Genomic DNA, 13,203 nt, shown 5'->3' with positions numbered 1-13,203 from the left:
ATACTATTACAGCTACAGAAAGGGTGGGTAATGTAGCAGGATCCTCTTTTGAGTCAATATGGGTGGAAGTCAGGAACAGGAAGGGAGCAGTTACTCTATTGGGGGTATTCTATAGGCCCCCTGGTAGCAGCAGAGATACAGAGGAGCAGATTGGGAGGCAGATTTTGGAAAGGTGCAAAAATAACAGGGTTGTTATCATGGGTGACTTTAACTACCCTAATATTGATTGGCACCTGATTAGTTCCAAGGGTTTAGATGGGGCAGAGTTTGTTAAGTGTGTCCAGGATGGATTCCTGTCACAGTATGTGGACAGGCCGACCAGGGGGAATGCCACACTAGATCTAGTACTAGGTAATGAACCGGGTCAGGTCACAGATCTCTCAGTGGGTGAGCATCTGGGGGACAGTGACCACCGCTCCCTGGCCTTTAGCATTATCATGGAAAAGGATAGAATCAGAGAGCACAGGAAAATTTTTAATTGGGGAAAGGCAAATTATGAGGCTATAAGGCTAGAACTTGCGGGTGTGAATTGGGATGATGTTTTTGCAGGGAAATTTACTATGGACATGTGGTCAATGTTTCGTGATCTCTTGCGGGATGTTAGGGATAAATTTGTCCCGGTGAGGAAAATAAAGAATGGTAGGGTGAAGGAACCATGGGTGACAAGTGAGGTGGAAAATCTAGTCAGGTGGAAGAAGGCAGCATACACGAGGTTTAGGAAGCAAGGATCAGATGGGTCTATTGAGGAATATAGGGAAGCAAGAAAGGAGCTTAAGAAGGGGCTGAGAAGAGCAAGAAGGGGGCATGAGAAGGCCTTGGCAAGTAGGGTAAAGGAAAACCCCAAGGCATTCTTCAATTATGTGAAGAAAAAAAGGATGACAGGAGTGAAGGTAGGACCGATTAGAGATAAAGGTGGGAAGATGTGCCTGGAGGCTATGGAAGTGAGCGAGGTCCTTAATGAATACTTCTCTTCGGTGTTCACCAATAAGAGGGAACTTGATGATGGTGAGGACAATATGAGTGAGGTTGATGTTCTGGAGCATGTTGATATTAAGGGAGAGGAGGTGTTTTAGTTGTTAAAATACATTAGGATGGATAAGTCCTCGGGGCCTGATGGAATATTCCCCAGGCTGCTCCACGAGGCAAGAGAAGAGATTGCTGAGCCTCTGGCTAGGATCTTTATGTCCTCGTTGTCCACCGGAATGGTACCGGAGGATTGGAGGGAGGCGAATGTTGTCCCCTTGTTCAAAAAAGGTAGTAGGGATAGTCCGGGTAATTATAGACCAGTGAGTCTTACGTCTGTGGTGGGAAAGCTGTTGGAAAAGATTCTTAGAGATAGGATCTATAGGCATTTAGAGAATCATGGTCTGATCAGGGACAGTCAGCATGGCTTTGTGAAGGGCAGATTGTGTCTAACAAGCCTGATAGAGTTCTTTGAGGAGGTGACCAGGCAAATAGATGAGGGTAGTGCAGTGGATGTGATCTATATGGATTTTAGTAAGGCATTTGACAAGGTTCCACACAGTAGGCTTATTCAGAAAGTTAGAAGGCATGGGATCCAGGGAAGTTTGGCCAGGTGGATTCAGAATTGGCTTGCCTGCAGAAGGCAGAGGGTGGTGGTGGAGGGAGTACATTCAGATTGGAGGATTGTGACTAGTGGTGTCCCACAAGGTTCTGTTCTGGGACCTCTACTTTTCGTGATTTTTATTAACAACCTGGATGTAGGGGTAGAAGGGTGGGTTGGCAAGTTTGCAGACGACACAAAGGTTGGTGGTGTTGTAGATAGTGTAGGGGATTGTCAAAGATTGCAGAGAGACATTGATAGGATGCAGAAGTGGGCTGAGAAGTGGCAGATGGAGTTCAACCCGGAGAAGTGTGAGCTGGTACACTTTGGAAGGACAAACTCCAAGGCAGAGTACAAAGTAAATGGCAGGATACTTGGTAGTGTGGAGGAGCAGAGGGATCTGGGGGTATATGTCCACAGATCCCTGAAAGTTGCCTCACAGATGGATAGGGTAGTTAAGAAAGCTTATGGGGTGTTAGCTTTCATAAGTCGAGGGATGGAGTTTAAGAGTCGCGATGTAATGATGCAGCTCTATAAAACTCTGGTTAGGCCACACTTGGAGTACGGTGTCCAGTTCTGGTCGCCTCACTATAGGAAGGATGTGGAAGCATTGGAAAGGGTACAGAGGAGATTTACCAGGATGCTGCCTGGTTTAGAGAGTATGCATTATGATCAGAGATTAAGGGAGCTAGGGCTTTACTCTTTGGAGAGAAGGAGGATGAGAGGAGACATGATAGAGGTGTACAAGATAATAAGAGGAATAGATAGAGTGGATAGCCAGTGCCTCTTCCCTAGGGCACCACTGCTCAATACAAGAGGACATGGCTTTAAGGTAAGGGGTTGGAAGTTCAAGGGGGATATTAGTGGAAGGTTTTTTACTCAGAGAGTGGTTGGTGCGTGGAATGCACCGCCTGAGTCAGTGGTGGAGGCAGATACACTAGTGCAGTTTAAGAGACTACTAGACAGGTATATGGAGGAATTTAAGGTGGGGGCTTATATGGGAGGCAGGGTTTGAGGGTCAGCACAACATTGTGGGCCGAAGGGCCTGTACTGTGCTGTACTATTCTATGTTCTAAATATCTTACCACTTTTATATAATGTCTAGCATTTCTGTGTCTGGCAAAATATTAGTGACCAATCAGCCTGTATGTTTGGTAGTGTCTTTTGTGGGAGGAATTTTGCCCACACTGTTAGGAAAGCACTTTACTCTCTTTATGTTCAGTGCTTATCAGAATGAGCAGATGGATTTTTTTGAAGTTCTCTGTCCAGAAGTTCAGTGAAGGCTTGGTCATGGGTTGTACTCAAAACTGAAGTAGATCAGATCCACAGTTTGAAGAAATCCCGAGAAATGCAAATAAGACATAAAAAATGGCATTGATGTAGTGGTTCAGCCGCAATCTTTTTGAACGATGGAATAGTCTGAAGGGGTGGCTGAATCGCCTTTTGCTGCTCCTATCTTTTTATACTTTCATATCGAGCACAAACCAGCCAGGTTGTAGTTATCGGCCCATCGTTCTTTCCTCAAATCAGAACATTTGTGAACCAATTATTATTGGAGTTAAATTGTCACAAGGATTCAAAGTATGTTGGCAGGCTGGATCCAAAGTTGGCTTGGTGATAGGAGATAGAGGTGGAGAGTTGTTTTTCTGACTGATGGTCTGTAACCAGTGGTTTACTGCAGGGACCAGGGCTGGGAGATTTTCTTGTTTGTTATACATATAAAGGACTTGGTTGAGTGTGTCGAAGGTACATAAGCAGGTTTGCTGATAACACAAAGATTGGCTGAGCTACAGATGGTGAGGGTAATTGCCCAGGGACACAAGAACATCGATCAGCTGGAAATTTGAGTGGAGCAGTGGCCAATGGAATTTAATGCAGGCAAGTGTGAGATAATGAATTTTGTATTGTCCAAGGGTAAACAGCAGGGACCAGCAAAATGTTGACGTACAGAGAGATGTTGCTGTGTAAGTTTTCAGTTCCCTGAAAATGGTGATGCAAGTAGTGAAGATGATGTTTAGCTTGTTTGCCTTCATAGGCAGAGGTATTGAGAAAAGACATTGTGTTTCAGCTGTACAAGAAATGGATCAGGCCTGATTGGAATATTTTATGTAGTTCTAGTCACTACACCATAGAAAGGATATGGTAGTACAGCAACAGATTTACCAGGATATAGCTTGCAATGGAGTGCGTTGGTTATAATGAGAAACTGGATAGGCTGGGGTTGTTCTCACTGGAGTGCAGGAGGTGAAGGGCGACCTTATAGAGGACGGTCACTTTCCTAGGCAGGGGATTCTGCAGGCCCGATTTGCAAAGATTGACCAACATTTTGTATGTGTTTCTCAAGATTTCCAGCATCTGCAGAACCCCTCGTGTTTAAGTGTAAGTTTAAGATGAGAAGGAAAGTATTTTATAAAGATCTGAAGGACAAGATTTTCCACACATAAGGTGGTGAGTTACAGAACAAGCTGCTGGAAGAGATGATAGATGCAAGAACAATCGCAACATTTAAAAAATCATTTGGATAGAAACATGGTTTGGAAAGCGTTAGAGGGATACGGACCAAACTGCATGTAGTTCTTTCTGGTCACCTCCCTGCAGGAAAGATATCAACAAGCTTGAAAGAGTGCAGGGAAAATTTACAAGTATCTTGCTGAGACTTGAGGACCTGATTTACACCAAAAGGTTGAATAGGTTAGGACTTTATTCATTGGAGCACAGGAGGATGAGGGGGGATGATATAGAGGTATACAAGATTATGAGGGGTATTGATAGGGTGAATGCATGCAGACTTTTTCCCTTCTCAAGCTGGGTGAGAGCTGTGGTCCTGGGTTTGGGGTGAAAAGTGAAATATTTAAGGGGTGTCTGAGGGGGGAACAACTTCACTCAGGGTGGTGCGGGTGTGAATGAGCTGCCAGAAGATGTAGTTGATGCTGATTGAATTGTAACGTTTAAGAGAAGTGTATGAATGAGAGAGGTGTAGAGGGCTAAGTTCCAAGTACAGATAGATAGGAATAGGGAGAAGACCAGGCTGGCATGGGCTAGATGGGCCAAAGGGCCTGTTTCTGTGTTTAGTGCTGTATGACGCTAAATGCAGGTAAATGTGGTTAGCATGGATAGGCAGCTTGGCCAGTATGGATATGTCAGCTGAAGGGCCTGTTTCTGTGCTGTACAACTCCATGATTCCATTAAACATATCTGAAATCTAATGGCTCCAGAGTTGAAGATGAAATGGTTCCAGGAGTATAGTGAGACAGAAAATAGCATGCTACAAATTGATACCTGTAAAGGGCACAGATTCTGATCTTCATATTTTCTGATATTAAGGGCTTAATTAGGAAGGGGAAAAAAGATTATGAGAGAAAACTGGCAGGGAACATAAATACTGACTGTAAAAGCTTTTATAGATATGTAAAAAGGAAAAGACTGGTAAAGACAAATGTAAGTCCCCTACAGACAGAAACAGGTAAATTGATTATGGGGAGCAAGGACATGGCAGACCAATTGAATAATTACTTTGGTTCTGTCTTCACTAAGGAGGACATAAATAATCTTCCAGAAATAGTAGGGAACAGAGGGTCCAGTGAGATGGAGGAACTGAGCGAGATACATGTTAGGGAAGTGGTGTTAGGTAAATTGAAGGGATTAAAGGCAGATAAATCCCCAGGGCCAGATGGTCTGCATCCCAGAGTGCTTAAGGAAGTAGCCCAAGAAATAGTGGATGCATTAGTGATAATTTTTCAAAACTCGTTAGATTCTGGACTAGTTCCTGAGGATTGGAGGGTGGCTAATGTAACTCCACTTTTTAAAAAAGGAGGGAGAGAGAAACCGGGGAATTATAGACCGGTTAGCCTAATGTCAGTGGTGGGAAAACTGCTGGAGTCAGTTATCAAAGATGTGATAACAGCACATTTGGAAAGCGGTGAAATCATTGGACAAAGTGAGCATGGATTTGTGAAAGGAAAATCATGACTGACGAATCTCACAGAATTTTTTGAGGATGTAACTAGTAGAGTGGATAGGGGAGAACCAGTGGATGTGGTATATTTGGATTTTCAAAAGGCTTTTGACAATGTCCCACACAGGAGATGAGTGTGCAAACTTAAAGCACACGGTATTGGGGGTAAGGTATTGATGTGGATAGAGAATTGGTTAGCAGACAGGAAGCAAAGAGTGGGAATAAACGGGACCTTTTCAGAATGGCATGCAGTGACTAGTGGGGTACCGCAAGGCTCAGTGCTGGGACCCCAGTTGTTTACAATATATATTAATGACTTGGATGAGGGAATTAAATGCAGCATCTCCAAGTTTGCGGATGACACAAAGCTGGGCGGCAGTGTTAGCTGTGAGGAGGATGCTAAGAGGATGCAGGGTGACTTGGATAGGTTGGGTAAGTGGACAAATTCATGGCAGATGCAATTTAATGTGGATAAATGTGAAGTTATCCACTTTGGTGGCAAAAATAGAAAAACAGATTATTATCTGAATGGTGGCCGATTAGGAAAAGGGGAGGTGCAACGAGACCTGGGTGTCATTATACACCAGTCATTGAAAGTGGGCATGCAGGTACAGCAGGTGGTGAAAAAGGCAAATGGTATGCTGGCATTTATAGCGAGAGGATTCGAGTACAGGAGCGGGAGGTACTACTGCAGTTGTACAAGGCCTTGGTAAGACCACACCTGGAGTATTGTGTGCAGTTTTGGTCCCCTAATCTGAGGAAAGACATCCTTGCCATAGAGGGAGTACAAAGAAGGTTCACCAGATTGATTCCTGGGATGGCAGGACTTTCAGATGAAGAAAGACTGGATGAACTGGGCTTGTACTCGTTGGAATTTAGAAGATTGAGGGGGGATCTGATTGAAATGTATAAAATCCTAAAGGGATTGGACAGGCTAGATGCAGGAAGATTGTTCCCAATGTTGGGGAAGTCCAGAACGAGGGGTCACAGTTTGAGGATAAAGGGGAAGCCTTTTAGGACTGAGATTAGGAAAAACTTCTTCACACAGAGAGTGGTGAATCTGTGGAATTCTCTGCCACAGGAAACAGTCGAGGCCAGTTCATTGCCTATATTTAAGAGGGAGTTAGATATGGCCCTTGTGGCTACGGGGATCAGGGGGTATGGAGGGAAGGCTGGTGCAGGGTTCTGAGTTGAATGATCAGCCATGATCATAATAAATGGCGGTGCAGGCTCGAAGGGCCGAATGGCCTACTCCTGCACCTATTTTCTATGTTTCTATGTTCCAAACTAAGTTATACTTGCCCCTCTCAGTCTTGTTTTCCACGTTCCTATTCTCTATTTCTGTCTCGATCACAAAGCGATCCCAAAACAATTCTTGCTGAACTGGAAATTTTTTTTTAAAAACCATTGTTCAGTGTTAATATTACACATTAACTAGGAAGTCTCAAACTTGGTAAAGCAGCTGGGAATGTAGCAATCACCTCTTCCTGAATTATGGCACGAGGCAATGCTCTATTTGTATTTTGTGCAGTGTTCTTGTGTTCCGAGGAATCTGGTAAATCAGTACTGTACTCAGTTAATAACAAGACTTTTGAAACTGTTAACAAATTGTTTCAATTGTGTCATATGTTTATAAAAATTTCAAAGTAAATACTAAGTATTTGCATTGTACTGCAATATTGCATAGTTATAATTTATGAGAATAGTAAGAAATTACCCATTCTAGACACTTCATTGATTAATTGCTGTTTTTGTTAGTCACTCCTTGCACGCATTTTGTGTGTGTTGTTTTTTGTAATTGTTCTGCGCATGTGTTTGGCCTCTTTTAATGATTTGTGTTGGCTGCTGCATTTGTCACTTGGTATAGGTAATTCTTTACTAAGAACTTTACTTCTTGCTATGTATATAGTTAAAGAAAATGTCTTTACTGAGCAAGGAACTGCCAAGACAGTCTATACTGTGTCTTAACGATTTATCTGCCTTTCAACAGCTCTTGGAATTTCAAATTTTGAAGTTTTGTTTTACAGTAGAATGGGAGACTCGGATGGTGTTTGGCTGTAGGTGGGGGAGGGGGAGTGTATTTTGAATTTACATTCATCTCTCTGTTGTACGGAGTGAAAATAAATGTGTTGCTTGAGGAAATCTTTCTTTTCCTATAGTGAAGTTGCTATTTGTCTTAGATAGGAAAGCATTCCTTCCTTCCTAAGTGGATTAGTCTGGTATTGAGCCAGGTAAAACACGATCCTGAGTGGCTTGTGAAGTGATGCATACAACAATATAGCATTAAATTCCCCAAATTAATGGAAGAAAACATTAATCAAACGTTAATCAAAGATCCTTTTGCTTTTCCTGAATGGTGGCTGTACCATATAGCGTACATTATAATAAGGGACTACTTTATGTTGTATTAACACATTGTTGCATGGGCTATTAGGCACACATGGATCTGTATATATGTGTGTTAAGGTCCAGACTCTACCAGTAAAGAACCATGGAAACTTAGTTCCCATCTCCAGAGTTGTTATTAATAATATAGTTGTGTAAACAAGCTGCATAAACAAGTGTAAACAAGTGGCCTTGCTGAAACATGTGGCCTGTGTGATTTTCAGAATATTTTTAGTCTTTCAATGAACATTTTGAAAAGATGTTAATTTTTTTTTCTTGAATGGCAGAGCAAAATGGACATTTTTAAAATAAAACCATCTTGTTGTGAACAAGATTATTGTGGTTTCTGAAGCTAAATTTTACACCTTGCTGCATATTTTTGGATGCTCTTTACTAACCCTGCTTTTACTGAAAGAGAAATTTGTTTGAGTCTAGTTCTTGTTAACAACTCAACTATTTTAGATTATGAGAACACTCAGTCCTCTTTTATTGTCATTTAGAAATGCATACATGCGTTAAGAAATGATACAATGTTTTTCCCGAGTGATATCACAGAAAACAGAACAAACCAAAGACTAACACTGACAGAACCACATAATTATAACATATAGTTACAGCAGTGCAAAGCAATACCATGATTTGATGAAGAACAAACCATGGGCACGGTAAAAAAAAAATGTCTCAGAAGTCCCCAAGTCAATCAACTCCCGAGTCCCCGATAGCAGGCGGCAAAAGGGAGAAACTCCCTGCCATAATCCTCCTGGCATCGTCAACTTGCCGATGCCTTGGAAGCAGCTGACCACAGCCGACACTGAGTCCACCCGTCCGAAAACTTCGAGCCCCCGACCAGCCCTATCGATACAGTCTCACAAGCACCATCCTCTGCCGAGCGCCTTTGACCTCTCCCCGGCCACTGAAACAATCAAAGCCGAGGATTTCGGGGCCTTCTGCTCCGGAGATTCCGGTTACCACACAGTAGCAGCGGCTGTGAAGCGGGCATTTCAGAAGTTTTCCAGATGTTCCTCCGTACTCTCACGTCTGTCTCCATCAAATCAGAACTGTGCGCGGTCCCCTACTTGACAGATAACAGATATTCATCATCGGAGAGGCTGCGTGCACTGCCATTGCGCTGCCATCTTCTCCTCCTTTTTCATAGATTTTGACATTGGCAGGGTTCATAAGATTAAAATAACAAATTCCTTTTTTCAAAATAGACTAACATTAAATCTAAAACATTAACAGTGTTTCTTTTTACACAGATGCTGCCTGACTCATTGATTGTTTCCAATACTTCCTGTTCTTATTTGAGGCTTTACCTTTTTGGATGAAAAATTATTTGAATTTGGTAGATAAAAGTAACCAGCCAGGCAATATGCAGTGGCATGCAAAAGTTTGGGCACCTCTGGTCAAAATTTCTGTTGCTATGAATAGCTAACCGAGTAAAAGAGTCAAAAAGTTCTATTCATAAAGTTCAAAGGAACATCTAAACAAGCCTGATGCATTTTGGAAACAAGTCCTGTGGACTGATGAATTTAAAACGGAACGTTTTGGCTGCAATGAGCAAAGGTATGTTTGGAGAAGAAAGGGTGCAGAATTTCATGAAAAGAACACCTCTCCAACTGTTAAGCACAGGAGTGGATTAATCATGCTTTGGGCTTGTGTTGCAGCCAGTGGCACGGGGAACATTTCACTGGTAGAGGGAAGAATGAATTCAATTAAATACCAGCAAATTCTGGAAGCAAACGTCACACCGTCTGTAAAAAAAAAAAAGCTGAAGATGAAAAGAGGGTAGCTTCTACAACAGGGATAATGACCCTAAACACACCTCAAAATCCACAATGGACTACCTCAAGAGGCGCAAGCTGAAGGTTTTGCCATGGCCCTCAGAGTCCCCCGACCTAAACATCATCGAAAATCTGTGGATAGACCTCAAAAGAGCAGTGCATGCAGAGGGCCCAAGAATCTCACAGAACTAGAAGCCTTTTGCAAGGAAGAATAGGTGAAAGTCCCCTAAACAAGAATTGAAAGACTCTTAGTTGGCTACAAAAAGCGTTTAGAAGCTGTGATACTTGCCAAAGGGGGTGTCACTAAGTACTGACCATGCAGGGTGCCCAAACTTTTGCTTTCGGCCCTTTTCCTTTTTGCTATTTTGAAACTGTAAAAGATGGAAATAAAAACATAATCTTGCTTAAAATATTAAAGAAATGTGTCACCTTTAACTTTATGCCTTTTGGAAATCAGGTCATCTTTTACTCGCTTAGCTATTCACAGTAACAGAAATTATGAGCGGGGGGTCCAAACGTTTGCATGCCACTGTACCAAAATAAGGAGAGATGGGCAAGTTAGAAATAAACTTGCAATTACTTTATGATCCCAGGCAAAGGCGAAAGAAACCAGTGTCCAACCATGCTAGCAAGGGCTTATGTGGCCAGAACATAATCTAAGTTGAATTTTAACAATGTAAATAGACTCATTTAACATCTTTAGATATAGTTATTGCAAATTTTAAGACATGGAATCTGTGAATTTTAGTATTTAAATACCCTTGATTCAATCAGTATGAGGTTATGTTACTCCTTTTACAAACAAGGGAAAATCTGCAGATGCTGGAAATCCAAGCAGTACACAAAATGCTGGAGGAGCTCAGCAGGTCAGGCAGCATCTATGGAAATGAGTAAATAGTCGATGTTTTGGACCGAGAACCTTCATCAGTACTATTACTCCTTGTTATGACTTAGAGAGTTTCATAGATTACAGATGTTGCTTTGTGTGAGGCACTTGACCCAGCTGCTTAAATGTCTTAATGATACACACAACACTGATTTATTAAGCACCTCAGTCCAGATGCTCACAATGTCATGGCAGAAATTTTTAGAATTGCAGTTTGTCAAATTTAGACAGAAGAAAACAGACCGACATTAATCCAGTTACAATTAAACAAGGACATTTCTAAGTGGGCCTCAACATCATTCTAAACAACTAGCTGTGCTGCACAGTAATGGAAATCCTAATTTTAAGTACTCAATACGCTCTTTTGCAGTATTACCAATAAAGCAAATGTTTAAAAGCCAAAGTAATAAATGTAAAACATAATTGTTCCAACGAAGGTCTCTTGGTCCGAAGCATTTACTCTGCTTATCCTTCTACAGAGGCTGCCTGACCTGCTGAGTCCAGTATTTTTTTTTGGCTTATTTCAGGTTTCCAACATTAGTTTTTTTTTATATAGTTTCATAATTGATAAACTTTATTTTACATGGGGTCAACTATTCCACTCCATTTTCTGTTGTACAGGTTTCCCCCGCCATCCGGAAGTAGAGTGTTCCTGTGAAACGGTTCGGAAGCCGAAACATCGTAAAGGGAAGAAGCAATTACCATTTATTTATATGGGAAAATTTTGTGAGCATTGCAGACCCAAAAATAACCTACCAAATCATGCCAAATAACACCTAAAACCTAAAATAACAGTAACATATAGTAAAAGCAGGAATGATATGATAAATACACAGCCTATATAAAGTAGAAATACTTCCCTACAATGATTGCCTGCACAGATCTCCGTAGCGAAAATCTCACGCAAGCGCTCTCGGCAGAAAATCTCACGCAAGCGCTGTTGGCATAAACGCACTCTCCAGTAACGTTTAAGCTATGAGGCTGCCAGATCTACCAAATAACACGTAAAAATACACAGCCTATATAAAGTAGAAATAATGTATGTACAGTATAGTATCACTTAACGGAATTGGGAAAACAGCGCCGAGCACACTGATGATGGTGTGTTAGACTGAGTCATTGCAGGCTGGGTGGTGCAGTGGCCCCCACCCCCTGGGCTGCCAACCCGATACATTGCCGTGAAAAGCGCAGCGGTAGCCGGGAGGCACACAGCACATTGTTAAGAAAAAAAGCCGAAATAAACATGCTCATTGATTAGGTGCTGCCCGGCACGTAAATGTGGGCGCAGATCAGAGGCAATTGCCGATTGCATCGCCTCTGATCTGGGCTGACAATTACGTGCTAGGCGACACCTAATTAATTAGCATGTTTATTTTGTCTTTTTTCTTAAAGATGTGCTGTGTGCTTCACGGCTACCGCTGTGTTCTTCGCGAATCGGTACAGTATCTGTCCGGGGCCCGGGTGTTGGGGTGGTGGGACACGGGTGTGTCATCTCATCGTCGATCAGGGCAGGCAGCTCATCTTCTCCTATGACTGCCCGCCTCGATGTCGAAGGTCGAGCTTCGTCGTCTGCCGTGGCTGATGTGGAAGGCTTGCTTGACTGCTGAGCCTCGCGCATTTTTCTATCACACAGTTGTTTGTAAGCACTCAAACCATCCTGCAAATATCCCCTAAACCTACGTACCTTTTCAAAATTAAAGTCGTACTTAATCATTGCAGTGAAAATCTCATGCAGTTGCTTCACTTTCTGCATTCGGTTTCGATCGTTATCCTTTCCTCTTCCAATTGCATCAGCTCTTCATCTATCAGTTCTTGGTGATGGGATGCCAAAACCACTTCAACGTCATCTTCGTCAACTTCCACAAGCCAAACTCACTTTGTCCTTACTTCGTTCACCACGATCGAAACGCTTAATTATGTCTAGTTTTACGCTAAGTGTAACACCCTTACTCTTTCGGCTTTTCCGACACCTTACAACTCACCTTGCTAATGGCTGATCAATGCAACGTGTTTAAGCAATGCCGTTCCGAATCCGGGGCAGAGCGGCTGCTCAGGGCGCGCACTGCCTTTCTTTGTAACAGTGAAAACACCTTCTGAAAGCGAAAACAGGATACTAATGTAGGTCTTTCGTAACAGTGAGGTTTCGTAAAGCGAACGTTCGAAAAGCAGGGGACACCTGTACTGTGAATGAGCTTGTCCAAGAGTATGAAGCAATTCATCGCTTCTGTGCATGTGCTTATGTAGTTGTGAAATTTGGGTACAAAAAGGCTGGGTCTCTGCCTGAAGTGCAGAAGGCTAGTCCTTTTAGCCTTGTATGAAACAGGAGATTCGCACTCTGCTGAGGACTAGATCTGTGATATTCAAGAACAGTAATCCAGAACCATGCGGGAAGTCCAGGTACAACCTTCAGAAGGCTTTTTTAAGAGCGTAAAACAATTGCGATTGAATTTAAAAACCGAATCAAATGCAGATTCAGTTCTCGCAGGGTTTGCAGGCTATTTCTTCCCACAACGCAAAACCTAACAACAGTAATGGCTGCGATGCTTTACTCCCAGATGAGCTCAACACCTTTGAAAGGGAAAATAAAACTGCCTGTGTGAATCCCTGCGGTATCTAGTGACCCTGGGAT

General features: G+C 42.5%; 1 protein-coding gene across 4 annotated transcripts in view; it reads left to right on the top strand.

Moving 5' to 3' along the window:
* ankrd6b (ankyrin repeat domain 6b) overlaps positions 1 to 13,203 on the top strand; it is a 185,008-nt gene that overhangs the window by 32,865 nt on the left and 138,940 nt on the right. Inside the window, exon 1 of one of the 4 annotated variants that reach the window (XM_072277832.1) lies at positions 7,018 to 7,074. The exons of the other annotated variants lie outside the window; for them this stretch is intronic. The gene's annotated coding sequence lies outside the window, so the exon portion shown is untranslated. Of the gene's footprint in view, positions 1 to 7,017; positions 7,075 to 13,203 lie in introns of those variants that run through there. 4 annotated transcript variants of the gene reach the window in all.

Source organism: Mobula birostris, chromosome 2 (genome assembly GCF_030028105.1).
Source record: "Mobula birostris isolate sMobBir1 chromosome 2, sMobBir1.hap1, whole genome shotgun sequence".
In the NCBI taxonomy this organism is placed as follows: domain Eukaryota; kingdom Metazoa; phylum Chordata; class Chondrichthyes; order Myliobatiformes; family Myliobatidae; genus Mobula; species Mobula birostris.
The sequence above is the reverse complement of the archived record's forward strand: the minus strand, read 5'-3'. Positions and strand labels throughout refer to the sequence as shown.